We start from the raw sequence: 27,806 nt of genomic DNA, 5'->3' as shown, positions 1-27,806 counted from the left end.
CTGGCACTTTTAAGCCCAATCGTGGTTTTCCTACCCTGTCTGCCTATGCAGATGATGTAAATATTTTTGTTTCTCACCAGGGTGATATTCAGACTTTGAAAGACACCCTGTCACTATATGAAAAGGCATCGTCTGCACGGGTCAATTGGGCAAAAAGCGAAGCTTTGTGGCTTGGACACGATAATAATTATATATTGCCAGGTCTGCCTGGTGGCTTTGAATGGGGGAAAGAGGGTTTGAAAATATTGGAAGTTTTTCTGGGCACAGACGGTTTTAAGAAAAAGAATTGGGAGGGAGTGAAGGACAAAGTGTGTGCTCGATTGTCTAAATGGAAATGGTTGCTACCTCAGTTTCATATAGGGGAAGAGTTCTGGTTGCCAATAATTTGGTTGCCTCGACCCTCTGGCACAAACTAACAGCACTGACACCACCAAAAGGCCTGATGGAGGACATTCAGAGAGCCATCCTGGACTTCTTCTGGACAGGAAAACACTGGGTCCGTGCATCTGCCCTCTACCTACCTGTGGCTGAAGGGGGACAGGGACTGATGAGCATCCAGGCTAAGATCATTATACTGTAGTATATATATATATATATATATATATATATATATATATATATATAATTATAGTACTGCGCTATTTGTGTTTAATCAAATCAAATCAAAATCAAAATTATTTTATTCATCCCTGAGGGGAAATTCAGCTAGTCTGGTAGAATCTCTTGAAGAATGTGACAATTAATTATATGTTTTTTTTGCGATAATTGTTGTCTCGGCGGGAATTTAACCCCACCTGTCACCACACAGGCTATCAGCTTTGACTTTTACATGGGTGTGGTAACCATTTTAAAAGTATCTGATCTGACAAAGATCAAAAGTATTACAATCATTCAATTAAAATTGTGGTTTGGAGCTGCTGTGAATGCTTTACTGCTGTATTGACATATGTGGGTTTTGATTATTTTGTGAACCTGTGGGTAAAATAAATCAGTTGATCATTACTCCCTCAACACTGCTGTCTATGATATTATTTCTGCCTGTGTTTGTCAGTTTTTCTGCTGCTGCAGTTTTGTCACAGCTTTTGTTACTTCAGCGATGGCGTCCATCCTCACAAAGCGTCTTGCCACAGCTCATTAGCAGCGCTGATGACTTGGATTTGGAACTCTTGTGAGAAACGTCATTAACATCTGTTTGCGGTCTGCACGGCGAGGTTGAGGGCCATGTGAAAACAAAATAACAACACTGACGAGGCGAACAACTGCAGACTCTGGAGTGTGGACCAAACATGGGTTCCCATAGCTGTGTCATCCCCCCTCCCCCCCTGTTGTTTTTCTTCCTCCCTTCTTCACACAGTATACATAATTAAATCTCACCTTCTCGTTCTCTTTTTCTTTTCACCTTCTCTTTGCTTTCTATCTTCTCTAACCCTCTGTTCTTGTTTTTTTATACTTTTTCTCCCTCCCTCTGCCTCTTTTCTTTCCTGCTCCTCCTCCCGCATCGCTTCTCCCAAAGCATCACTCCTCTCTCTCAGTCAGAGATAAGATACTGAGCAGTCAGGTGGCGAGTAAAAAGCCTCCATCAGTTTTAGGGTCCAGGCCTCAACATCAACAAGTTTTACGGCTGATTTATCCCAGATTCTCCCCCTAGAGGTTACCAGATCCAGTCTTAAACCTCCAGAGCTGTTCGCAGACTCATTATGGCCACCTTGCTTAATGAACATGTTCAATTAGTTGGAGTTAAAAATCTGCACAATTACGTCAGTGCTTTTCGAGCCGGACCACGCGCCAGTGCAGGAGCAGCTGATGGAGTTGCTGAGTCTAACGTCCATCTCGCTGTGATGTTTTTCTTCATGAGCGTGATGCAACATGACTTCATAATCGTTCTGGATTTTAAAACTGTAGTAGTCTGAGCCTGGCTTAAGGGTGAAGTCTGCTCTTAGAAGGCAGCAAGAAAAAAAAAGAGAGAAAATTATTGCCAGCCTCAGAGCTGAAGCAATTTGTACTTGCAATTAGAGATTAGGCTGAAAGTTTATTTGCACAATAACTTTTTTTTAAAGGTTTTTTTAAGGGCTTTAGTGTGTTGCAATATGATTTGCATAAGTTTACTTAAAACATGTTCTGTAACAGTTCTGTAATTTAAAATATTAATAATACTGTCAAATGTTTGTTCTTTCACCACAGTAAAAAACAAAACAAAATCATTCAAAGATGCAACATACTTGTAAAATTGTTTCTGCATGTTCCAAAACCATTTGTGTCAAAAATTTTGGATTTCTATAGTATAGTATAGTATAAAGCTGTCTAATGTAATATTGTTTGGACATAGCACCGTATATACATCGCAGCTATGAAATAGCAGTTTACAGTTTATCTCAGCCAACTCTTGTCTTAAACAACTAGCTGAGCTGCCGTTAGTGTGTGTGTGTGTGTGTGTGTGTGTGTGTGTGTGTGTGTGTGAAGTGAGAGAAAAAAAGAGGCAAATTGAACGAACCCTGGATAAAAGCTTCATATAAGTACAGTTATCAATCAGTTTAAATGTTCATAGTTGAAATAATCAGAGGGAATCTGACTTTTTTGGAAGGAGACACAATAGTGTGTTATCCTGCTATGAGTACTGACTGCTTTGCAATTACCTTCAATAACACTTAGGTAAAATTACTGGAGAACTGCCACTCCCAAATCACACACACACACACACACACACACACACACACACACACACACACACACACACAATATATATAGGTCTGTGACCTTGTTGGCCGTTTGTGTGTGTGTGTGTGTGTGTCTTGTGGCTGTGACAGGGTACAGGTGGCAACTTCATCATCAGTGGAGAAAAGTTCTATAAATATAAGAGTCTGAGACCAGCACACACACACACACACACACACACACACACACACACACACACACACACACACACACACACAATAACACAGATATATGGAAATGGAAAGAAAACAGCATTAAAGAATGAGGGAAAAAAGAGAACTGTATCACTATAATAACACCAGTGTCCTAAAGGCAGAGAGAATCAGACACAAAGAGCAGTTTAGAGACACAGAAAGGGGAATAAAAAAAGACATGGAGGTTCTCGTCTTCTTTAAGCGTTCCTGGCTCAGGACCAAACAACGAGTCTGACTGCCTCCCCTGGGAGAGTAACTCCAGGCCTGAATTCCTTTCTGTTATTTCATGTTTTCCTCTCAACCGCTGAAATTTCTCCCTGTAACACAGTCTGTTACCAGCCCTCATTTAAAGATCCTAATGCCAGTGTTTGCAATGTTGTAAAACACACAGTATAAGCAGCTCAGTGCAGGCAGACAGGACTGCATGTGCACACATAAACACATACAAGCATGCAGCCTAAAGTATACAAGCATGCACAAATGTTAACACTCCCTCTGCTTTATCCCTCTTTGTTTTCCTCTCTTATTTACATTCCTTTAAAGCAACAAGTTGGGGAGTTTGGGAGGTTCTGAAAGAGAGAAGTGAGGGTCTTACATAGACAGAAGTCATTTCCGCTGTGTTCGGGAGGTCTGTGAAGGGTCAAGCCTTCCCCAGCCCCGGCTGTGTGAATCACATAAACACTCAGACTGAAACACTCCCACTCCGTACCCAACTACAGCCCTCCTCTAGTGATCGTATTGCAGTAGTGACACTCACCAATTTGTACTGTAGTGTTTTGGTATGGAAATGCTATTGTATAATGCTCCTGGCCTTACTTAAGTGGTTTAGTTTTCCAAATGTAACCGATTCCTGCACACACAGAGGTTTATTTTGAAAAAAAAAAAGCACAATGCATGTAAAAGTGGGAACTAACATGCTGACACATCCATAGTTTGATGCAGGGTTCCTTGTGTGTCTGCATCATCTCATCTCTCTGATGAGGTGGGAGTGAGCATTGTCAGCAGAATTACAGAAAAACTACCAGCCCGATTTTTATCAATCTTGTTGGAAGGTGTAGCATGGGCCGAGGAAGAACTACTGATGATTCATTCCCCCTCTCCCCTTTCTTACTCTCTCATGTTTTGAATTCTCAAAGTAGGAAATAGTGCCAACTATTGTAATATCGTAATACATTGTAATAATTAGGTGTTGGGGAAATGTATATGATCATTATAGCAGCTTTCAATTTGCAAACTGTAGCTTTATCCAACTTAATTCTCAACTTAACGGCTGTTCTCGGTTCACTTAGCGAGCAGAAATAAATGCTTGGCCATGTTTCAGCTCAGTGAGTCCTGATACACAGTCATGGCTCAGGTTAAGCACTAAACGATTTGGTGAATGACTCGGTGAACAATTCCTTTGGACACATCTTTTTTATTTAACTGATTTTACTGATTCAGTGCGCTGAAAAGAACTGCTGTCCCAACCTGAGCAAGCTTCATTTTGGAGTGAAACTGAATCATGGGTCAGATACTTTAATTTTTTCCCCCTTTGATTTACCTGAGATATAGGACATTTGTGTTGCATTCATGTGTTGTGAATAATCTAAAATAAAAATTGGTTCCCAACTGGGAAAATCCATGTGAAGGCTAAATATTTACATGCTCACTTAATAATGCTTACCTACTTATTTTAAGCAGGTGTCATTTTTACATTATTTCATAGGAAAGTGTATTAGCACACTAACATTTGGGAACTGACATCGCTGACAGTCAAACATTTTGAAATGCTGGTGATGCAATTTGAAATGATAGAGAATGATTGAAGTCAGTAAGATTCATTCTCTGGGGACCATGAATGGCTGTACAAAGTTTCATAGCAGTCCATAAAAACGTTGTTGAGCTATTTCAGTCTGACTTTATACCTCTTTAACTTAGCTAGAGGATTTCTGTTTAAATGCTATACAATATCACCAACAGCCCTTTTGTTCTTCATTAATCATCACATTTTTGTGTGGGGTTTGGTTCTCTTAAAACGATTAAAACACACCCTATGCTACCTTTAATGTCCCTTTTTGATTGATCTGAAACCAGTGCTCAACCCATCACTTTGCTTGGTGTATAGATTTCTTCCCATGAGAAAATCCCACTTTAGTGTTTCATTGTAGAGCAGCAGATCAAACACGAGTGTGAAGGCTCAGGGTTGTTGTGTTTGTTTTCTCGCACTCCTGTCAAACTCTGTTCCTCTTTCTCAGCCTTGCAAGTACACTCACACAAACACATGCAGGCACACAAACACACGTTCAACACAAAGCAGCTCTTTAATGGGACTGATCCCACAGCACAGCTGGCCTTGTGCAGGGAGTTGAGACCTCTGATAGTGGCCACATACAGTGGATGAAGAATGGAGGTCAAATGATCTGATATTAAAGCACCTAATTCCCTTAAAGGTACACTACTTCATTTTGTTATAGGATCTAGTGTTACCTCAGATCTGTACCTTTTCCTTACAACTTACTGTTAACTTCTTCTTTTTAGTGTCACATATAAAGCAAAACATTTCCACTGCAAACCTGCCGCTCAGCACAATCATTGCCCTGTAGCACAGTGAATAAATGAAGGTCAACATGGTGACTGTACGAATATTCTGTAATAAAACAAGGTGGGCCTTCTTGCAGGTATCTATGGCAGGACTCCCTTGTGCATTGGCTATAAAGCTGGCTTTATTCCAGCTGAAATTAAACCTCATTATACTACCACTAGTTAAAATGTCATGCATCTCTTATAAAGTCTACAATACCTTAAATATACCAGTTTTACTGCTGTACTAATGGCTCAACTTTATGTTCACATACTTGTTACTGGAGGATTCCTCTAGAGGGAGCACCACATAAATCAGGGTTCAAATAAATCACTGTAGTAGAGTAGAGCTTCTGAATTTGCATGGTGTTATTAAACTACTTCACATCAACATTATGTTATGACCGAGGCACCAGATCAGCAATCAATCAATCAACAGCATACAATAATTTATGACATAACACATTGTTTTTATAAGGACAGATGATAAGATCAACAGATCTTCCGCATCGGAGAAGCAAAGTAAGCTGTTTGTTGTTGTTGGTTACTTTATATACACAGTTTGTCACGGGATCTCGCGGTCTCCCGTATGTTCAGGATTATCGCGTGTTCTCGTTATCTCGCGTGTATACGGCTGGCTCGCTACGCTGTCGTTCCGCACCCGGTGTGAATTGCTACAGCGAATCCTGGTTTGGATCCGGCCCAAGGTCCCTTTGTCTCATGTCTTCCCCTCTGTGTCCCCCTTAGATTTTATCTGTCACTATCCAATAAAGTGTGAAAAATGTCAAAAAATATGCTGATGTAATGTGTTCGCGTAGTTGAAAGCAAGTATATTTGAGCCTTAAGTTGATGCAAATGCAGCAAAATAAAAATTAACCAAAAACTAGTCCAGCAACACCATTAAAGAACTATGACAGTAATATATAGGTTTCATCATTAATAAATTAACAATGGACAAGATGCAACTGTATGTTAATGCCAACTTGTAATGCAGCAGTCATTGGGAGTGGATGAGCAATATCGCTTGGCTTGTTTTAAATTTTGAGAGAAAAAAAACACAGATGCAATTCAAGCTTTTATCCACAAAAACATTATATCAGTAAACTGGGCCATGACTCACTGTGAGTCCTTTATGTTTTTATCGTGTGTACCATGTGGATGGTAACAGGACTTCATGTGGACATCACTCGTGCAAGTCCGGACTTGTCTAACTGACCGTCTCATTTTAGACACTCAGATGTTGACTGACACCGGTGGATAAGTCTTCACTGTCAGTCCACAGTGATGCTGTTAAACCTATTTTACGGGGCCGAGGGCTGGTGAAAACGACGACAAGTTTCAGGTTTCAGTGTGTTCCTGGACACACAGCACAACCCTGCAGTTGAATTTAGTGTCTCCGTCCACAGCTCATTTACAGCTGAGGTGACGGGCGGAAGTATTTGGTTAGCGCTACACCTAGAGTAACTTTCCCAAGAGTGGGTATAAATACACGGGCTTAAAATGGAAATGCAAACTTGGTGACTGAACTGTAAATAAAATAATATGTAGTGGGCTGGGTGAACTTTGGCAACACAGTTGCCATGGAGATTTTTCAGATGGCAAAGTTTTATTGTGAATGTTGTTGATCATGCATGACCTGTTTAAAGTTAAACCTCATAATCACACATACACACATAGATTTGTGTAACTTTAGAACGACTCACAATGAGTACGCAGACACTTTATGGGGATTGAACCTGTGGCTTTTAGTACTTCAACATAACATTGACATGATATAAAAAGTGATAGTTATTGTTATTTGTTGTCAGATTTACTTCTTTGTTACAGTCAAAAGCAATGTATCCTCATGAGCAGGTTCATATGATTTCTTATGAAGTAATGGTCTCCGTTTTAAACAAGTTCTGTTTTAAAGAGGTTTTCAACAAGACACAAAGACCAGTCTCTGGGTCAAAACTCTGGCTTTGTGCCCTCCTGCCTGCCCTGGATCTGTACACAGTCTGTATGCTACATAAACTGAGAAAAAATGTGTGTGATAGTTACGAAATTCAGTGCATCATTTTCATAAGAATAATTAAGGAGTGTTGAGAGAAGAGCCTGCTAAAAGTGTTAATTTAAGATCAGTACATAGTACATAATAATACCATTTACATTCACATTTAGTCATTTAGAAGATACTTTGATCCAAAAAGCAACTTACAGAAAAGGGAAACAATTAAGGTATACTGCAATAAGAGCCATTAGTGCGGCAATAAGTGCTAGGGAGGATTCTTTAAGGAGTAGAGTTGTGGTGTGGTGCTAGAAAAGACGATGCTCTCTGAAGAGCTGAAGGTCTTCAGGAGGTTTTTAAAGGTATAGAGAGGGATGCCCTGCTCTGGTAGGAACTGGTAGTGGTTCCACCAACAGGGAACAACAAATGCAAAGAGTTTGGATTGCCTTGGGCGAACAACTGGAAGAGCCAGGCGCCGTTCATTGGAAGAGCGCAACGGTCGAGAGGTTGCGTATGCCTGAATCAGGGCGTTCAGGTAGGTAGGTGCAGTACCGGAGACACCTTGGTAGGCGAGCATTAGAGGTTTGAATTTGATGTGGGTTGCAATAGGTATCCAGTGGAGCTCTATGAATAAATTTATTACATTTCATCAGTGAAATCAGTTTGTTTTTTTGGATTGGATTTGTTTGTACTCTATCATCCACTTTGAAATGTTGGCCTTGGTAGCAGTAACTGAAACAAAGAGCCTTTCCCTTGTTACTTAAGATAAACATGACACACGTCTGTGAAATGTGTTTTCATTGACCTTCTTTGGTGTCCATGTTGCTTCAAAATGAAGAAAACTTCAGGAAAACATTTTTGTCTGCTAAGGTTCCCAAGTGTAATGGAACTGTTGGCTTTCAGACCTCAACATCCGTCTCCTTATACCCGTAAACCCTGATGTTATAAGGTCATTTCCTGCTGTTGATTAGGAATTATGTTCTCACTTCTAACACATCTCTCTACAGAAACACAAAAAAACCTTCTGATAAACCCACTGTAACCTACATGCCCAACACTTTAGAAAGAAAGACAAAGTTAGCAACTACCTGGTGAACATAGTGGAGCATTTAACTCCAAAAGAATCACATATTTGCCTCCGGACTCCTCCTCAAACTTTGAATAAAAGCAAATGCCTGTGTCACTGTAAATAAGCAACTTTAGAAGGGTATTAGTAAAGCTGTCATATTGACAATTACAACAGATGTCAATGCTGCCAATACTGCCCTCAAGTGTCCAAAAACAACAACAATAACAACTTAACCAATGTATCTTTAAGGAGATCAGCTCAAGTTTTAATAAACTATTCCAAAATGCAGGTTAAAAAAACACTCCCCAGGTGTCCTTGAACACATCACTGAACCCCTAAATCACATCAAATCTGTAGGTCATACAAAACTGGTACAAAACTGCCACATGATTTATAAATAGACATATCTATATTTAAATACATGCAAAATAATAATAAAAAAAGAGTCTGGGTTCATTCTTCTGTATGGGCTGCAGACGTGCATCTTTCACAATAAACCATCTTTCCTGCTGTGTTTTGCAGAATAATCTATTATGTATGGCATATTATTATAGAGTTATAACCATTAGCCATTAACTGTTTTGATAATATTTTAAGCCCTCTTAATTTTTCCATTTTTTAAGCAAAATTTCAGCAGAAATGTCAGACATTGGCTGGTCCCGACTTTTGAATATATTATATTATATTTATATTATTATTAATATCTTTGCTTTTGGATAAAGCTAAATATTAAAAAAAATGTCAAATTTTCTCTAGATTTCTTTTTTTTCACCTTTTCGTGACATTTTCTATGAATTAATTGAGGAGATATTTGTTGAGTTAGTAGACAGTGAGTTTGTTGCAGCCCTTATCTTCTGTTCTATTCTATTATTGATTAAATATTTCCTTCAAGGACCTGTATTGCAACCGAGGCTTACTGTAAATTAGCTGACATTATTAGGTAATTGCATGATATGATGCCAGACATTTGGCACTTCAAGCATATAAAATGTGAGGGAATGTCCTTGTTTTAAATCATTGTAGGAAATTGAAGACTCACTTTGAGCTATAAGAGGTTGATATGACCATTTTCACTATTTTCTAACACTGAAAGTGAAAAATAATTGAGAGATTAATCATAACATATTTCAATAGGTACAACTTCTGCTGTGATATGCATGTGCACTCCTCATTCTTGTCACATTACAAGCAAAAAAGAAGAATAAAAAAACACATCTTAGTGATCTTTAATCATGATTTTTTTTTGCAGGTGCAGCCAGCCTCGGGCACACGCACGGCCGCGCGCCCCCGCTTCATACGGTACCTCCCACTTCCCCCAGCTTGTTTAAGTGCTCGCCTCCTTCACTTCAATGAGCGCTATTGTTGAAAAGTCTGTGCGCCCCTGAACGCTGGCAGACCTGAGTCTCTCTCTCTCTCTCTCTCTCTCTGCAGCTCTGACAGACGGAGCGGAGCGAGTGCGCTGCAGTGATACACCTTTCTGCTTTCCGTGTGGACGCTAACTCTGCCCCCTTACAATAGGAGAAGAGGTTTTTTTTTAAAACAGTTTGGGGGTTTTCTACGGGACAGACACGCCGACAAAGTGGATAAAAAGTTTGGGTAGAAGCTGCTCGAGCGCATTCCCGCGGACTTTGGATTACTTTGCCAAGGTAAGCTCCCCTGCGCTTTCCTCAACTTTAAGTGTGATTTTAAAGTGCATTCAAAGTTCATTTTGTGCAGAATGCGAATAACTGTGTAAAACAATAACTCCGTGTTGAGATGAATACGATTTAACCGCTTTCTATATGAGAGAAACCTTCCTCGTGTGTGAAGTCTTTCTGATGCTGTGTTATCGATTAAAACCACAGAGTTAATCAGTTATCCCGTAAACTTTGACACCCTGAGAAGCTCCGATAATTGATCCAGCCTCAGCGCCTCTCGGTGCCTTTACTCACCCTGCTCCACATGTGAAAGCTTCCCTTGTGGCCGGTGACTTTGTCAGCGTATCCTCTCGCATTCCTCTGCCGGCGCACGGGTCACTATCTCGGGTCAGGATCTGCCGGCCAGACGCGCTCAGAGGGAGGCACGGACAGGAGAGACACTGAGAGGAGTGTTTCCTGCAGAGATATGTGGAAACAGGATTAGCTCTTATCGTTGTCGTTGCTTCAGACCATGTTTGTGTCGAATGTAGCGGATTAGAGGTCGTTATCAGCCCCTCCATGGTTTCTCTCACTTCTGGCTGTTTGTTTTTACCTCAGATGGGAGACTTTAATCTGTGTGATTGGCCGCTGATCCCCAGAGATGTTCCCTGTGGGACATATAATCCGTATTTTGGGTTTAAAGCGTTACTTTTACTACTTTATGGCAAACAAAAAAAAATGCATGTACTAGGACGTGTGTCCTGTGCAAGCTTGGTCCTGTGTGCGTTTTTTATTTGCAGTTAATGTTATTTATATATTTATTTATTTATAATGTGGTAATCAATAATGTTCAACTCAATCCAAATAATATATTATGTATGGCATATTATTATAGAGTTATAACCATTAGCCATTAACTGTTTTGATAATCTTTTAAGCACTCTTATTTTTTCAATTTCAATTTTTTAAGAGAAATTTCAGCAGAAATGTCAGAAATTGACTGGTCCCGATTGTTGAACATATTATATTTATATTATTATTAAATTAATATCTTTGCTTTTTGGATAAAGCTAAATATTTAAAAAATGTCACATTTTCTCTAGATTTCTTTTTTTCACCTTTTCCTGACATTTTCTATGAATTAATTGAGGAGATATTTGTTGAGTTAGTAGACGGTGAGTTTGTTGCAGCCCTAATCTTCTGTTCTATTCTATTATTGATTAAATATTTCCTTCAAGGACCTATATTACAACCGAGGCTTACTGTAAATTAGCTGACATTATTAGACAATTGCATGATATAATGCCAGACATTTAGCACTTAAAGCATATAAAATGTGAGGGAATGTCCTTGTTTTAAATCATTGTAGGAAATTGAGACTTTGAGCTATAAGAGCACCCAAGGTCACCTTACAAGAAAGCATAAGATAATTTTTAAAAAGTGGCAACAAAATAAAACATTGAACATTCTTGTCATATTACAAGCAGAAAAGAAGAATAAAAAAAACACATCTTAGTGATCTTTAATCATGTGCAGACTATATATACACCTTCACTTTGTGGTTTATACTTCTAATGCATGAGCAATAAGTGAGGGAGAGTTTATAATGTATGGAGAATCTAATACATGTACAGTGATATGCTGACCATGAGCTGCTGCTTTTACCATACATTGCAACTTGCTGCCTTCAGGTACAATAAGAGAGAGCGGGGAGAAAAATAAACCCAGCATGGAGTATGAGTATGGGAAAAGCAAAGAAAGGTGGAGACAGAGGGATGGACTGAAGTGCGTACGGGAGAGAGGGAGAGCAAAGCAAACATTCCTGACTCGGTGTCTCAGCAATTTAATTAAGGTTTTTGTGAGATGCTGCAGTGAGCACCTTGAGGTGAAGGCTTAACCCCACTTCCCCCCCCCCCCCCCCCCCCGTTTCCAGCTTGGACTAATCCCAAGGGTCAGCTAATAAGTGTTCGGGTCATGCCACCATGACAACTAAATAGGGGCGAACCCGAAGGAAAGCTCCCCAATCAGAGAGTTAATAACCCCATGAAGGAAGTTAAGAGGTACAAGGTGAAGAGGATGGAGTCGTGGAGAGGATAGTGTGTGTGTGTGTGTGTGTGTGTGTGTGTGTGTGTGTGGATGAGATTTCAGTTGTTATCAGCCACACCAACTTAAAGCCCCTCCTCTTACTGGGGTTTAAGTGTGCCCTGTGGTGCTGTGATGTTACACACACACACACACACACACACACACACACACACACACACACACACACACAGCCTCCCTTCAGGTCAGATTTCGGTCACTGTACCACTGGTTGGGTAGATGTTTATAGGGAAATAAAATGTATGACACAACCGGCTGTTTTTATTTTCTGACACTTGTAATTGAAGTGCTGCTTCCTGCTTCCATGTTACTGTAAATTTTCTGCAAAGCTTATCTGGGCATACAGGGACAAAAAAAAGTTTCCCTGCTGTTTTTGTCCTGTTCTCCACATCCACTGTGTTTGACATGTGCAGATGTGACATTTTTACCACTGCAGAGAGGCTCGTTTCCAGCCTCACCCTTCTGCTCTCTTGTTCTGGTTTCTCTTCGATCTGTTTTCCATCTTTGTTTTCTGCTGTAAGCTTAACATTTTCTCAGGATTCCGCTTTAATGTGGAACAGAGTGCCACACTTACTCTCACTCAAATTTACTGATAATAGAAGATTCTGCAAAAAACCCTGGATTACATTCAGGGCCAACATTTTTAGAGTTATTTCCTGCTGCAGTGTTTGAGCAAGGAAAATATGGTTTGGTTAAACTCAAGGAGAGGTTATGGATATAAGATATGTTTATGTGTGGTATTAATCGTGTGCTGTAGAATCTGCATGTGTGAATATACTGGGATGTAATGGAGATCATACAAATTCATACAAATTCAGAAGAATTCTGCCATGAACTGAGGTCATCTTGTCAAGAAAAGTTAAAAAAAAAAACAGTTGAAATCATTGTTCAGAACGGTCAGAAAACAGAGCTTTTTACTCACACTCACGACTTTTTGACACATTTAACTAATAATTTGCAACTATGGCCAGGTTTGATATGAACATCAGACTATATGACAGAACATAAGGAAAAGCAAAGTAGAGAAAAATAATTTACACAATCACGATTCTCCTTATTAGTCCACCATTCTTTCATCCTCAGGCTTTTTGATTTCTGGTGTTTTAAACATCTGAGCTGAAAATCAAGGGGCACATAAAAACAGGTGGAATAAAGCTGGATCTCTCCCTTCCTCTTGCCGTGGTGCACATGTATAGGCGGGGTGGGCCGAGCTGCTTGTCAGCTCATTTGGGAACGTTTAAGGAAGCGAGGACCACGCAGATGGAGCGGAGGTCCAGCATCAAGCCTCTGACTGCTGATAAATCATCCTGCTCTGTTTGGTCATTACTCTGCTCTGCTTCGGGCTGATCCCCCCCCCAACCCCTCATGAACAGGCTGGAACACTGCGGCCATACTGAAACCATTTACAGTAACAAGCTATTCTGATAATGTATGCTGACGATGGGGTTGTTTTTCCTGGTTGCTCCATTTTTGCTCAAGCAAATGCATTTTCCCCAAACGATCAAGTAGTCTAGACTAGACTAGAGGTGCAACTATGGCCACTTTCATTATTGATTACTCTCTTGAAAAGTGAAAAAATTCAAGGTGCCATTCTTGATTTACTTGTTTTATCGGACCAACAGCCCCTAACTCAAAGAGTCCATTTGCATTGAAATACAACAAAGAAAAGCCTCTCATGATTTAAAGTAAGGATGGGTGTTTGGAAGTAACCTGCCAACTCCAGCATCTGTAACCTTAACGATCAATTCATCGATTAATTGCTATGTTTTTAAACATACTCCAGTATGTATAAAAACATGCATACATGGGCAAAATGAATATATATATATATATATATATATATATATATATATATCTACAGTACTATGCAAAAGCCTGTTTTGATAACAGACGCTTTTATTTTGAAAGGACAAAAAGAGACTTCCTGTCGATCATAATACTAACTCAGGTGAGATTAAACTGTAAAGATAAGATAAGGAGTTCAATGTTTTATGTTTTAGCCCCCGAAGAGGCATGAGGTTAGTTTTCACATTAATCTTGCATATTTAAATGTGTTTTGTGTTTAAATAAGTTTTGGATAAAATTAAACCTAGTAATTCATGCTAGCAAGGTTTGATACAGTAAGCTAGTTTTGCTCAAATTAATACCCTATTTCTGTTCATTCATTATCCTTAACCGCTTATCCGCATTCGGGTCGCGGGGGGCTGGAGCCCAGCTGACATTGGGCGAGAGGCGGGGCACACTTGGACAGGTCGCCAGACATTTGCTGACATATAGATACAGACAACGGGCAATTTAGAGTCACCAGTTAAACCTAAGTGCATGTTTTTGGACTGTGGGAGGAAGCCGGAGTACCCGGAGAGAACCCACGCTGACACGGGGAGAACATGCAAACTCCACACAGAAGAGCCACAGGCCGGAATCGAACTGGAAACCCTCTTTCTGTATTTCTGTAGCTTTAAAAGCTTGTAGCTTTTTAAACTATAGCTTTATCCAACTAAATTCTCAGCTCATTGGCTTATTCACGTAGGCTGTTCTCAGCTGAACTGAACGCTCAGCCATGTTTCAGTTCAGTGATGCTGATACGCAGTCATAGATAAAATAAAAAAATACACAGATCGATTAAAAATTCCACGTGATCAACCAAATTCTTAACGACCATTAATCAATCATCGATTAATTATTCCCATCGCTAATTGAAAACATTTGCCATTTAAACGATTCCAATGACTAGTTAATTGATTATTAATGAATATTGGCACCTTATAGTTAAAGTTTTTGGTATCTGAAGCTCCTCTGCATTGCATAACATGAACCTGCTGACTATACTATTATTCAAATGATGGCAGTTGGGATAGTGCTAGACTTGGTTTCTGTTTTCAGCGACATAAAAAGACTCACATTACATCTTTACAAGGTTCCTTGACACCAGAGGAATTCTAGACTCAAACCTACAACAGGCTCAGACTTAACATGCTCACCAGAGGGGAACCTCCACTTTCCTAGAACTCGACCCCCCACCTCCACCCCTCTACCCCCAGGGAGGGTTTAGGGTTTGCTACTCCTTTACTAACCCACGAAGCGTGTCTCTAAGTACCTTCCCCCCTCATCCTCGCAGTGTGTTTTATAAACACGGTGGTTTAGTAGGAAGGTAAAGAGCGTGTAACATTCCTCTGTGGTACCAGGAGGCACCGGGACAGAAGGATGCCTCCAACGGCAGGTCTGAGATGGACCGATTAACCTTTTGATAACCTGATGACAGCAGTTTATATCTCTTAATGGCGTGTTAAAAGAGGTATGCATCTTGTGCAGAATACACAGTATATTTAGACCAGTTACAGTATGTTGCATTTATGTGTAGTAGGTGCTGACGATAGAGCAAGTAATCAGAGGAGATTCGAAAATCACATGTAATGCAGAATAAAATCCAACTTTTTGATTTAGGCTGGAAGATATGGCCTAAAATAATGGTTATCTTTTTCAAGCTCGGGGACAGTTCACATTTTACAAGATCTGCAACCTAAACGACAGAATAGACCGTTTTTCAATACCACCCATAATGACAAATATGTGTGTCAAATGAGACTTTTTGCTGCTCCCAGTACATTATATATATATATTATATATATATATATATATATATATATATATATATATATATATATATAGCACCTTTAAGGAAATGTGTTAAATGCACATGAATACAGTAAAGGTACAGTAAGATCAGTACTCACCAACAGCACTGTGCAGGTTATCAGCCTTGCAGGACAGCCTTGTCCCCTGGTTCAGGGCGACTGTTTTGACCACGTTAGCTCCACTGTCCGTGTATCAGGCACACCTGTTTGGCCTTGTCCAGTTTCCATTCCTGCAGAAATTGCTTCAAACCGCTTTCAATATTTTCACCCGTGTGGTCATCTGGGAAGAAAGTGGTCTGAATGCAACAGCTGTTCAAACTCCAATCACTCGTTATGTGGTGAACGGTACGGCTCAGTTGCTCGGCTACTGAGCCAGTGCTACTATGGTTGAAGCAAAAAACTCCACTGTAGACAGCAAACTGTTTGTAAACTTTGCACGTGGTGAATTGCTGCTCTGCGTCAGACCTTTTAAAACCAAACCAGTTCCAGATAACGGAACTGGTTTGATTCCCTCGTTGTTTATATCTCACGTGTTGGGCTGCGAGTGTGTTGCACACTTTTGCACGTCATCAATGGGAATTTAATTTACCTTTTTATTGTGGGATGAAATATTCTTACCATGGGGAATGTTTTTGACGATATATCGTAAACAATAACATATTGCCCATGCACATTGACAAAATACGGGTGTGCCACACAGATGTCTTGGCACTTCCTATAAAGCTGAGATGTGAATAAACAGCAATCTAGATGAGGTACCTCACAACCTTGAACAGCCAAACAAAAGCAGTTTAAGAAACCTGGAACCTCCTCAAACATATAAGATCAGAATCCCTCCGATGTTTTCTATAACAGAGAACACCTTTGCAGTCTGCAGATTGCGAGCCCGGTGCAGAGCTTCACTGCCCTCCCACTGGTCAACCTAATCCAAACAGTGGTGGGTGGGGAGGAGAAAGTGATGGAGAAAGAGTAAATCTGCTTGCAGTATTTCTTTTAGCTGTTCATGTGAAGTCTTAGCAGGATATTTTACATACTTAAAACGTGACTGGTGGGGGACTTTATGGTAGATGCTGTAATCTATGTTACTTTTTGATTGAAAATAATGTGCAAAAACAAAATTTAAAATTGATGTAGGGCTAAGGTCTTGGGTCAAATATTTAAAGAAACAATTAAAGTATTGGCTCAATAATTGAAGAATGCCATCTAATGCCATTATCCATCAAGTCCGACATTCAATCTACAGACCTCATTTTTTATTCTACAGTTTGGAAACAAGATTTTCCTTTTTGTGTCCAAGATCTCGAAATCCAACACATTTTACCATCAACAAAAGCATATCATGTAGATAATTTGTAATCTGAAAATGAATTTAACAAATGTATAAATCAAGTTTTAAAGTTTTTTTTAAAACACATTTTTCTTGCTTTTCCTGTATATACAGAAAGCTTTTATATTCTGACTTGACACCTAATCTGTCCAAAGTCTTTAAGATAACACATCCCTCCCCCTTCTTCCTTCGTCTGACAGGGGCCATACCACTACCTGAGGGTGAGGGGAAGTATCTGTGTGTGTGTGTGTGTGTGTGTGTGTGTGTGTGTGGTGGGGGGTAGATAAGGGGAACCCCACCTCCCAGCTCCCTTGTTTTGAGCCCCCTTTTTTTCCCTGAGGGCACACATTCTAGCTGTACACACACACTCTTTCATCCTCATTGAACAGCCCTCATTCCCCACACACACACACACACAGGCTGGAAGCAGACCATGGCCCGGGGGCTGCAGGGCCTCACAAAGCACTTCAAAGTGCGGAGGTCTGGATCTGTGGCGTCCTGAACTCGAAGGCACAACAGGTGAAGAGAGAAGCCGTTTGACAAACAGAAGGTAACCGCCAGTGTTGGTTACAATGGACGTGTGCGCCGAAGTCCGCGCTCGTGTGTAGCACGTCATATGTGTCAGGACGTGTGAAAGATGAGTGAGCCAAACATGCCTCAGGTGTAAGTTTGGGGGAATGTGTTTAGTGCTTATTTGTGTCTGCATCCAGGTGCACATGTAGTGTCATGTTTCCTCTCACTCTCCTTTTGTTGTACAGTAATTCCTGCTTTTGTGTCTGTGTGCCTGATTTAACTCTTGTATCATTATTAATGCATATATCTAAAAGTGACAAGATAATTTAGTTAGATACTTATTAAAACAAATTAATGAAGTCATCTTGGACTATAGCTTAAACTGAGCTAAATTTGCTTGAAAAGTTTTGTTTTGTTGTTTTTAGTCCTCTTGGTTATCTGTCAGGTCAAAAGTTTTATATGATTACATTCCAACATGTGTTGAAAAAACATCATTTTTCAACCAATTTTGCTCTGTAGGGACTTGGCTGTCTAGACATTTTGTGATTTGCAAGACAATCAGTGCTGTATTGGAATGTTTTACTATAGAATGATGAAAATAAGGGTTGCAAAATTATTCAAAAATGTACTAGTTAAAGGCAAAATATGTGTCAAATGCCCATTATCAATTATGTATATTTTTGCTGCAGAGATGCACGGCATATAAATGTTATTCTAGACTAAAGACTAACCAGGCTTGAGAAAAAATAATCATTTCAAAACATTTTCCAATCAAATTGAAAATAATTAAAAAATAATACTTCCAATAGAATATCAGTCAAAACAACCACAATGTATAGATTTGTTACCAAACTGTGCTGCCCTAATGGGAATACTAATGATGAATGATGTAATAAAGAGAGGGGTGGTATGATTGTACTATAAAATAGGAGAGACTGGATAAACATTGTGGGAGTTATTACACAGTTCAGTGTACATTCTTCCCATAGTTATGCTCAAACATTGAGGGGAAATATGAGGTGTATGTGAGGAGTGTCGGGGTGAGGCCGCCCTCCTGGTTCAAAAGCTTCATTTGTTATTATATAAAACTGCAGATCTGCTGATGTGTTTGCATATTTTACACAGAGACGCATTGTGGAAATCTGGCAGGAGACTGTCAGCAGAATTTACTATGAATTACACCCCGCAGCAACTATACTGTGTGAGTGTATGCCCAGTCTTGCTTTACTCAATTAAGGTGTAATACTACACTACTCTTTATTTAACAGTCAGTCATTCATTCAGTCTTGTAGCTTTAACGATGCGGAAAAAGATCTGGCTCACAAATGAACACATGAAAAGATTCACACACATTTATGATTATTTATGTCAAAAACAAACTGCTAGACTGATTTAACACAAATTCAGGTGCGTACTGTAATCTCTCTTACAACAGTTCTTTGCATGGTCTGTTTTTCTTCTCTCTATCACACACATACATTCACACATGCATGCACACACACTCACAGAGAGTCCTTCTTGGAGGCCTCACTGCAGCTGGCAGAGGATTAAGAGGTCAGGAGTCAAAGGGGGGACCAGTCAACTCACAGACCGAGACAAGGAACTGACGAAGCAGAAGAAACACAGGCAACGAGAGGGAGGCATACAGGGAGAGTGTAGAATCAGTCGGTTACAATCCAGATTACTCAAATCAGAAGAGATTGGCCTTCCTGAGCGGGTACGTTCTGTGGTTCACATTTGGCCCCAAGCCGACCGTCTAATGGTGCTTCGACCACCATGAATTGATATACGATTCAAACCATCAAACCAGCACGTTCAGGCTTGTGCAAGAAGTGTTACTCACTTGTTTATCACAACGAGAGCAGGTTGAGGTCACGATTTCAACCTTTTGTCGGCTTGGCTCTACTGTGCATGTCAGATTGTTTCAGGCTTCCGGCATTTTTAAAGTAGGATGGTGTCATCTGCAGTAAAGGGTGCCAGCATAGTTATTATTAATGAAGGTAGAGGTTTCATACAATAAACATTATCGGTGGGATTAACCAGAGGCCCCAACGAAATGATTTTATCCCGATACTTGAGTCACGATATTATTGCGATTTTAAGCATTTTACGATATATTATGCAGTGAGAAAAAAAAGGGCAAAGTCAGGGCAAAGCAATGTTTTTTACTCTTTGCGGGTGACATTTCAATGTTTGGTTTGCTGTAAAACAAATATTAAAATATGCACAAAGCTGAAGATAATTACGATATGGTGAGTATTGTGATACAGTATATAGCAATTTAACTGTTTAACTGCATTTTGTGACCACAAAATTAAATTCAATCAAGAATTGTTTTGTCAAATGAGAGAAAATTCTCAGTCTATTCATCTGACTGCAGTCTTTTTATTTCTCCACAATGAGAGTCAAACCCAAAGACTGACCAACAAAGTATTCAGTCAAACTGAACTGAACTGATATCAAACATGTATGGACGACAACAACTGCAGCATTTTATCAAACTTTTCTCAACTTTAAGCTTCACTGCTCTGTATAGCTTCGATACGGCTGTGTTCGTGAAATAATGTAGCTAAGGAGACACACAGCTGGGTTCCAGTGTCTTTAGCATGAAGCTAAAACCATCATAACTTTACTGCGTTATTCCGACATGATATCCTGACTCACATGGTGCTTATAGATTCCTTAGATCTTATAGTTTTATATGATACTAGTATATTCCTAAAAGTGATCCCTCTAAGGGGTCCGAAAAAAAAGTGCAAAATACTGACTTTAAATAAACGCTAAGTATCGATACTCAGCGAACATCAATCGATATAATATTGCCACGCAAAATATCGTGATACTATGCTGTATCGATTTTTCCCCCCACCTCTTGTAAACATAGATTCAAAAGCTTTTTCTGTCACACAATATTGGATATACTTGTTTATGTGTCATTAAAGAAAAAAAGCAGAGCTAACTTGCACATTATACTGTAAAACATACATTTATTTCTCAAGCCTGACAACATCTGTCTTCACTGCTGCAACAATGAGGCCACTGATGGCAAAGTAAAAAAATTAAATCTTGAGGGGGAAAAAAAGATCAAAGGGACAGGCTAAATGATCCATATAATACAAAGCATCCAAATAAAACTACTGTGGAAGTGAGAGCGTTTCAGCAAATTAAACAGCTTTTTCTGGCGCTGCAGTGAGAAAAAAAGGGCAAAGGCAGGGCAAAGCATTGTATTTTACTGTTTGCGGGTGACATTTCAATGTTTGGTTTGCTGTAAAACAAATATTAAAATATGCACAAAGCTGAAGATAATTACACAAAGAACATCCACAAAAACTTAAAATGCTTGTGAATGCTCAATATGAACACTTTAAAGTTTTTTTTGAGTCGCCAAGGCGCAGATTATTTACTCATCATTGGCAAGTTTGCAGGGTTAACAACTCTCTTTTGCAAAATCTTGGCTTTTTTTTAGGAAGACAAACAGCTGGTAGTGCATTCATGCTCCTAGCATTAGGTAAAAGTGCAAACAGCAGAAACTAATCAGGTTTATCTGGTCATTAAAATGTATTAACACTCCCTCTGGCTATCTAACCAACTGTGACTTGTTGCCGTCTCACATGAAGCATCAGTCTAAACTGCTTTGCACTTGACTCGGCACTTTACACATCCTCTGCCCACTGAACCCAGTGTAGAAATCTGTGGCTGTGGGCGAGCCTGCGGTACTTTTAATTTGGACATCTTGTTCACAGATGAGAACCGAAAGCCACTTCAAAGAGGTGGCAAGCAGATCAAAAGTTCTGCTGCAGCAGCTTTTGATGCACACTGGCAGGGAGAAGGGGGGGAATGGTAGTGTGTGTTGTATAGTGAAGACAAAAACATAGAGTATGCACAAAAGTGAGAATAAAGCAAGAGCCTGGCAGGTATAGAGGCTGACATTTTGGATGATTTTGTGCCCTCAGCCTGAAATTATTAATAGTTGTTGCTAGCAAGAAGTTACCAACAAGCTAGTGCCTGTTTTTCATGCTACAGCTGTCCTCAAATTACTGGTTAAATCCTGTAAATTCAGTAGTAATAAGTTTCTCTACTACATGGTTTTCTTGTTACATTGGATGATAGCTTTTTTTATTTGTTGCTTTACATTGTTTAGCGCTCTTTGTCTCTTCTTTGCTAACAAGCAGCTTGCTGCACACATGCTGCTGTGACAGTGTTGCCAACTCCTCAGTAAGGAAAGTAGCTATTGGCTGTCCTAAAAGTCGATAGTCATCGCCTAATTTGCATAATTGACCATGTGTCTGTAATTGTAATGGACGCTGTGGGAGAGAAGAATAATGTTGTAGGGAAGACAAAAAGAGAGTAGAAAACACCCTAAATTTGTTTAGAACAAACATTTAGTCTCCTGTCACAATTCCAATCCTCCTCCTTTATCCGGCCTTGGGACTGGCAATAGTGACCCAAAATAAGACACACTGACTGTAAACCAGCCAGTGGCGACTTTGCGCATGCTCGATTCATTTGCAAACTGGACGCCGAGGGGTTAACAGCTCCTGCTCTGACTGCAGTTGGGAGAGACTTCTGCGGGAGGACTGGGCCACTTGTCAGTGCTTTGGGGCGAGGGAGGGGCCACCAGCAGCCACTAGTAGCTTTTTTGAAAAAGAGCCACTAGTGGGGTCTGAAAAGTCACTAAATATTGCGACAAAGTCGCTAAGTTGGCAACACTGGTTCATGAACAATTTAAATGGTCCACTTAGGTTTAATAAGGCCTACAGCTTAATCATGATTTTAGACTAAGAAATACATATGCTTCAGGGAATGGCTGCCCTTGTATTTGTGTGCATCAATCATTATTTTAAATTTAAACACCAAGTAAAAAGATGGTAAAAAAAAATATTAACTTGAGGGCTCAGTAGCAAAAAGTTGGACTCATACCTGCAGGACGTTTATTAAAGTTTTGTAGAGCAGACAGTGTTTATTTCTTTCTGTCCATTATGTGCAATGAAGCAGTGCATTAGCGATGGCTGCTAGTTAAACCAAGACACTTTATAAACACAGACAGACCGATACAAGTCCAAGACAAGCAGTCAACAGGTCAGTCAGCTGCAGAAACATGGATATGTACATCTTACGAGGCCAAAACACACCAGACTGTTATACTCACTGGAACAGATGGGACGCATTAAACAAACTGAGGTAGCAAAGATTGATGGAGCAATTTCACAGCCTCATAGCAGAAAATGACCTTAATATATCTGTGTTGGGTTTGATTGGGTAGTTGGCCACTTCAGAGACTTGCAGCCTCCACTAAACTCCCTGCTCATTTAAATCTGACTGCTGCAATTATTCAAAGGGCTGGAAAGGCGCAGGTATGCAGGTTAAAGAGGTTTTTCTCAAAATTTGTTGCAGTTCCTTTAGTTCTCCATTTGATGAAGGTCAAGTGTCTGTCAGCTGAGGGTAACAGCACACAGGACAGCTGAGTAAACAAATATCAGCGCACATTGGGTAAAAACTGTGAGGTCACTCAGTTATGTCCCGTCAGTTGAAACAAACAAACAGTATTTTTTATAAATTGGCAGCTTGAAGAACAGCTGAGCCTATAGAGATGTGGGCCGTTTCTTTGTTTAACCGTCTCTGTGGCTCACTCTGTTCTTGCACAATGTGTTTTTAGTAAATGTATGCTCTTAGCAAACCCTCAAAGAGGCAACACTACCCTATGCAGAGGTTGAATGAAGTTGAAACCACAAGAACTCAAGCAGACCCACTGTGAAATCCACTTTTTATAGCTAAAAACTGAATTTATTGTCGATGTATCTCTGATCTGAAATTATAGGGCATTGTGGAGTTACTGTGCTCCAGTAAAATAAAATTACAATGACAGGCTGAACTGAAACACGTTACGATCAATTAGCTTTCTTTGTGAAAGTGGAATAACAAAAACTATTTCACAGTGATTTGGGTTCTTTTCTGTGGTCGAGCTGTGTTTGGTTTATGGAAAAACATGTATGTGACTCAAGAAAATTGTGCTTGTGCATGCATACATAAGGGTTCACTTACAGCTATTTAAGTCAAAGCTAATGTGAGGAAATGGGGTTCAGATCCATTTGATTTCCATTTCTTATTATATTTTCTGTGATTAACAGTGTACATGCTCAGAAACTAAGCCCATGTTTGGTTTGGTCCTGTTTGTTTTTCAAGTAGTTAAAACTTAAATATCCTCCCATGAAATTAAACCAACCAGATATTATCTTTAAAGAAATCGGAAATGAGCATGGCATTGCTGTCACCGGCCCATTTCAGATCCCTTGAAACTCAAAGTCAGAAAACACTTCAAACATACATATTAAATCCCATTGTTTCCATGAAAATTAAAAAACTATTTGTGGGCATCCTGGCAACTACTAAGTACTCTGCCTTCTGTCAAATTTCATGTATTTTATTGAAAAGTGACTCAAATGTTCACAAGAAAAGGACATCTTATACCCTAAACAGCAAAGTGTTTATAAATGCAGCCATTATTTATGGGATCTGTGCAAAATCAAACAAGGTCAGTTGTGGCTTCTGTCTCTGCATTAATGTGTGTGTGTGTGTGTGTGTGTGTGTGTGTGTGTGTGTGTGTGTACACGCCATCCATACACACAAACACAACCTCATTTTTCTCCCTGCTCCCTCTCCAAACATCCCTACAAGCCTCAGGGTTTTTTTGTTTTTTTTCCAGAGTCGTGTGTCAGCGGCTATTTTGCAGTGGAGCGTGTCGTTTGCCATTCCTTCACATTTCTCTTCCTCCAGTTACGCTGCAGTGAGGCTTGCAGAATACTTGCACACCAGAAAAATAACATGTTTGCAATCAGAAAGAAGCCTTGAATTTGATACAAACTGCACCTACGACTTTTTTCACGGTCATTGTAGCGACTAAAATCAAAGCAGTTGCTGAGAGGTTAAGTGCTGGGTTAAAAAAATGAGTTTAAGTATTTTATTAACGAAGAACAAATTTTGATAACATGCTTAAAGTATGAAAAAATGAATCATAGCGATCCAAAGTAATAAACAGCGGTCAACAAAAAATACGGCCTCCCAGTGTCTCACCCTCTCTCTCGTTGTTACCTGAACGCCATGCCAATGGACAGGTGAATATATTAACTAGAGGTTACCGCCATCTGTTAGATAGCTCATAGCAACCACTGGTATATTACTGTAGTAGTTTCTAGTTTTAATTTAAGTTTTTCTAGTTTCTAACATTGTTACATCCAACATTTTGTCTTTTATCTATCTATCTACTCATGATGCTCTTGTTAAAGAAGTATCTGTAGGTAATGTGATCACAGCTGTGTGACTGTTGAAGTAGAATGACTAAGGAAGCCACGATGCTGCAGTAGCTTTTAAATCCCAATGTTGGCCCAGTGGTCGTTGTCTGTCAGCTACTGGCAATGGCTGATGATGGCCCAACCCTTTTGCTAAGGCATCATTTTAAGTAACTGGTGAATGACTGTTACGCTTGTGCTTTTTATTTGTATGTTTACTGGATTAATCACAGTGGTGTGACTCCAATGGGAACTTAATCTTGATCTTTCATCAAAGATAGTTGTTTTTCTCCTGACACGAAGCACAATCTACTACCAGTTGTTGCTCTACGACGTCATTTTCGACTACTGCCAGTCCCTTTTTTTTTGCAATCTTATTGTTTTCTGATTTCTCTGTCATTTAATTTATTATGCAATACCATTTTTCACTAGTTTCATAGTTGTGTATAGTGAAAAAAATCAAGGCAATTTGCTGTCGTTGACCTGTACTGGAGGTGTGTTAAACAAATTCAGTCACATCCAACAAGTCTGTCCTACTCTGTTTCCACAAACTTAAAATTAAGTTTGAGTTAGTTCCTTCTCACGTGAAACAATAAAGTATTAAAACAAGAGAGATGTTTCAAAAAATGTGGGTGCAGAAAATAACTCACCACCTTAAAAGAAAACAAACAGAAGGAGCAAGACAGAGTGTCAACGTGACCTTAGACCTCAGACCCTACACTAAATCACTTTCAGGGTAATTTGAGCTGCTTTTTCTGCAGCAGCACAGTTGCAGCCTAACAACAGTACAGTACTCATTGTCACGTTACTCAGGACTTTGAGTGAGCTGTCCCTTATTTTGAGGTGAATGTTCACAAGTTTGGTGTTTGAAACAGCTGATAGTGAGGCGAGAGCAAACAGAGAGAGAGAGAGAGAGAGAGAGCCTGGTTTCTGTCCTGATTAACAGTCTGCTGCAAAGATAAGAAATATGGTGTGTGTGTGTGTGTGTGTGTGTGTGTGTATGTGTCTGTGTATGTGATGTCATTAGTGGTCTGAACCCATGCTGCTTTGTGAGTTTAGATAAACATCAACACATCAGCTTTTTTCCCATTTATTTTACCAAAAGAAGAAACTTCTGTACAATCTTTATACGGATGCAGTGTGAAACCTGATTTTCTGGCATTGATGTGTTGCTCAAATAGCACAGGATGAACTTTGTCCAAACTAAAATTAGTTCCATATTTCCGCCTCTTGCAGACACAAAAGGTTTTCAGCCGAGTCGCCCTCCCAGGACACGTTTTACATCTGTAGCTGCTTTCACACAGTGAAAATAATGGCGAGCATCAGGTCTGGTCTTGTAAACTTGACGGCCTGCTGCTGTGGCTCTGTACGGCACCACAAAGAGTTAAAAAAAAGATCAGATTTTCTGTTCCTGTGTAAAATGCAGTCTTTGTTTCTGGGTCATGAACCGGCCGAGGTCACAGGCTTTAACCGAGCCAAGCAAACACACACACAGTTCAGTTTGCGCTAATTGATTCCTCTTCCAGCAGAGACGAGCATCAGTGTGTGTGTGTTTACTTTAAAAGGATCTGTCAGGAGTTTAAGCAAATAGATAAGTGACAAAGTAAACACCAATCCCCCACACACACGCACACACACACACACACACACACACACACATGGCAGAACAACATCCTACTTCAGGGATAGATTTCATTACACACACACACACACACACACACACACACACGCACATGCACACACACACACGCACACACACACAAAAACACACACACACACACACACACACACACACACACACACACACACACTAACAGTTTGTGCCTTACATGTATACACAGTTCTGTGTTCAGGATTTTATCAAGGTGAACCTATTTGCCAATTATAATCCAATTACGACTGTGTGTGTGTGTGTGTGTGTGTGTGTGTGTGTGTGTGTGTGTATGTGTGTGTGTGTGTGTGTGCCCATACTGGCAGTCCCTATGGAAGTCCTCTCAGCAGTAAATCCGTCCACACTCCCTGACCTAACACTGGGTTAATGAGGCGATCCAGCAGCAGGAGACTGTTGGTAGAGGTTTTTGGGCCTGTTTGCGTGTGTGTGTGCATCTGGTTAAGGGTTTTGAAGCGGAGGCAGCATTTGTGGTGTAAAAGTGTGTTTGCACGAGACAAATATGATCTGGAGATGTGTGATCGTAAATAACTGCACTGATTGTTGCTGATTTTCCGGTGCGAGTCTGCCATGCCTGTACATTTCCAGGACAAATTACGCCTGGATTCCACTGGATGCGTAAGGACTCCGACAGGGGTCTGTCCGCAACGGCTGCGTATCTACGCAGTCCATCAACACCCACCGGATCCGTCTGTGTCGGAGCTGTTGCGGACAGCAGAGTCCCGAGGACGCACGAGATCTCGCGAATTCACGCCTAATCAATTGATATAACTGGAAGATAATCAACATCTCCTCGTTAATGACTGGAGACAAATCCAGCGACTCCGTCTTAACGAGCGCTAACGAGGTGGGCCGGCTTGTTAACGAGCCGGCCCACCTCGTTAGCGAACCCGAGGTATTTTATTTTGAAAATATACCGGTGTTTTATTTTGTGTCTGTGCAAGACTTCCTGTCCCGAACGATCTGCTCTGTGCTGAATTTATGCGTAGTGCTCCGTCGTCCGACAAAAATAGAAGCTCTGCGCAAGTGTTGCGAGGGCTGTCGGATGGCCCTGCGTTGTCGGACTCATTACGCAGCGGATCTGCAGTCGGTGGAATCTCACACATTGATTATAATGGGTGCGTAACGGCTCCGAC

At 40.2% G+C, this 27,806-nt stretch overlaps 1 protein-coding gene across 1 annotated transcript in view; it reads left to right on the top strand.

The window, feature by feature from the left end:
* Positions 1-9,926: 9,926 nt before the first annotated feature.
* Positions 9,927-27,806, top strand: part of LOC131973337 (vasorin-like) — a 39,365-nt gene continuing 21,485 nt past the window's right edge. Inside the window, exon 1 of the mRNA XM_059335318.1 lies at positions 9,927-10,167. The gene's annotated coding sequence lies outside the window, so the exon portion shown is untranslated. The remainder of the gene's footprint in view (positions 10,168-27,806) is intronic.

This window comes from Centropristis striata, chromosome 1 (assembly GCF_030273125.1).
Source record: "Centropristis striata isolate RG_2023a ecotype Rhode Island chromosome 1, C.striata_1.0, whole genome shotgun sequence".
Taxonomy (NCBI): domain Eukaryota; kingdom Metazoa; phylum Chordata; class Actinopteri; order Perciformes; family Serranidae; genus Centropristis; species Centropristis striata.
The sequence above is the reverse complement of the archived record's forward strand: the minus strand, read 5'-3'. Positions and strand labels throughout refer to the sequence as shown.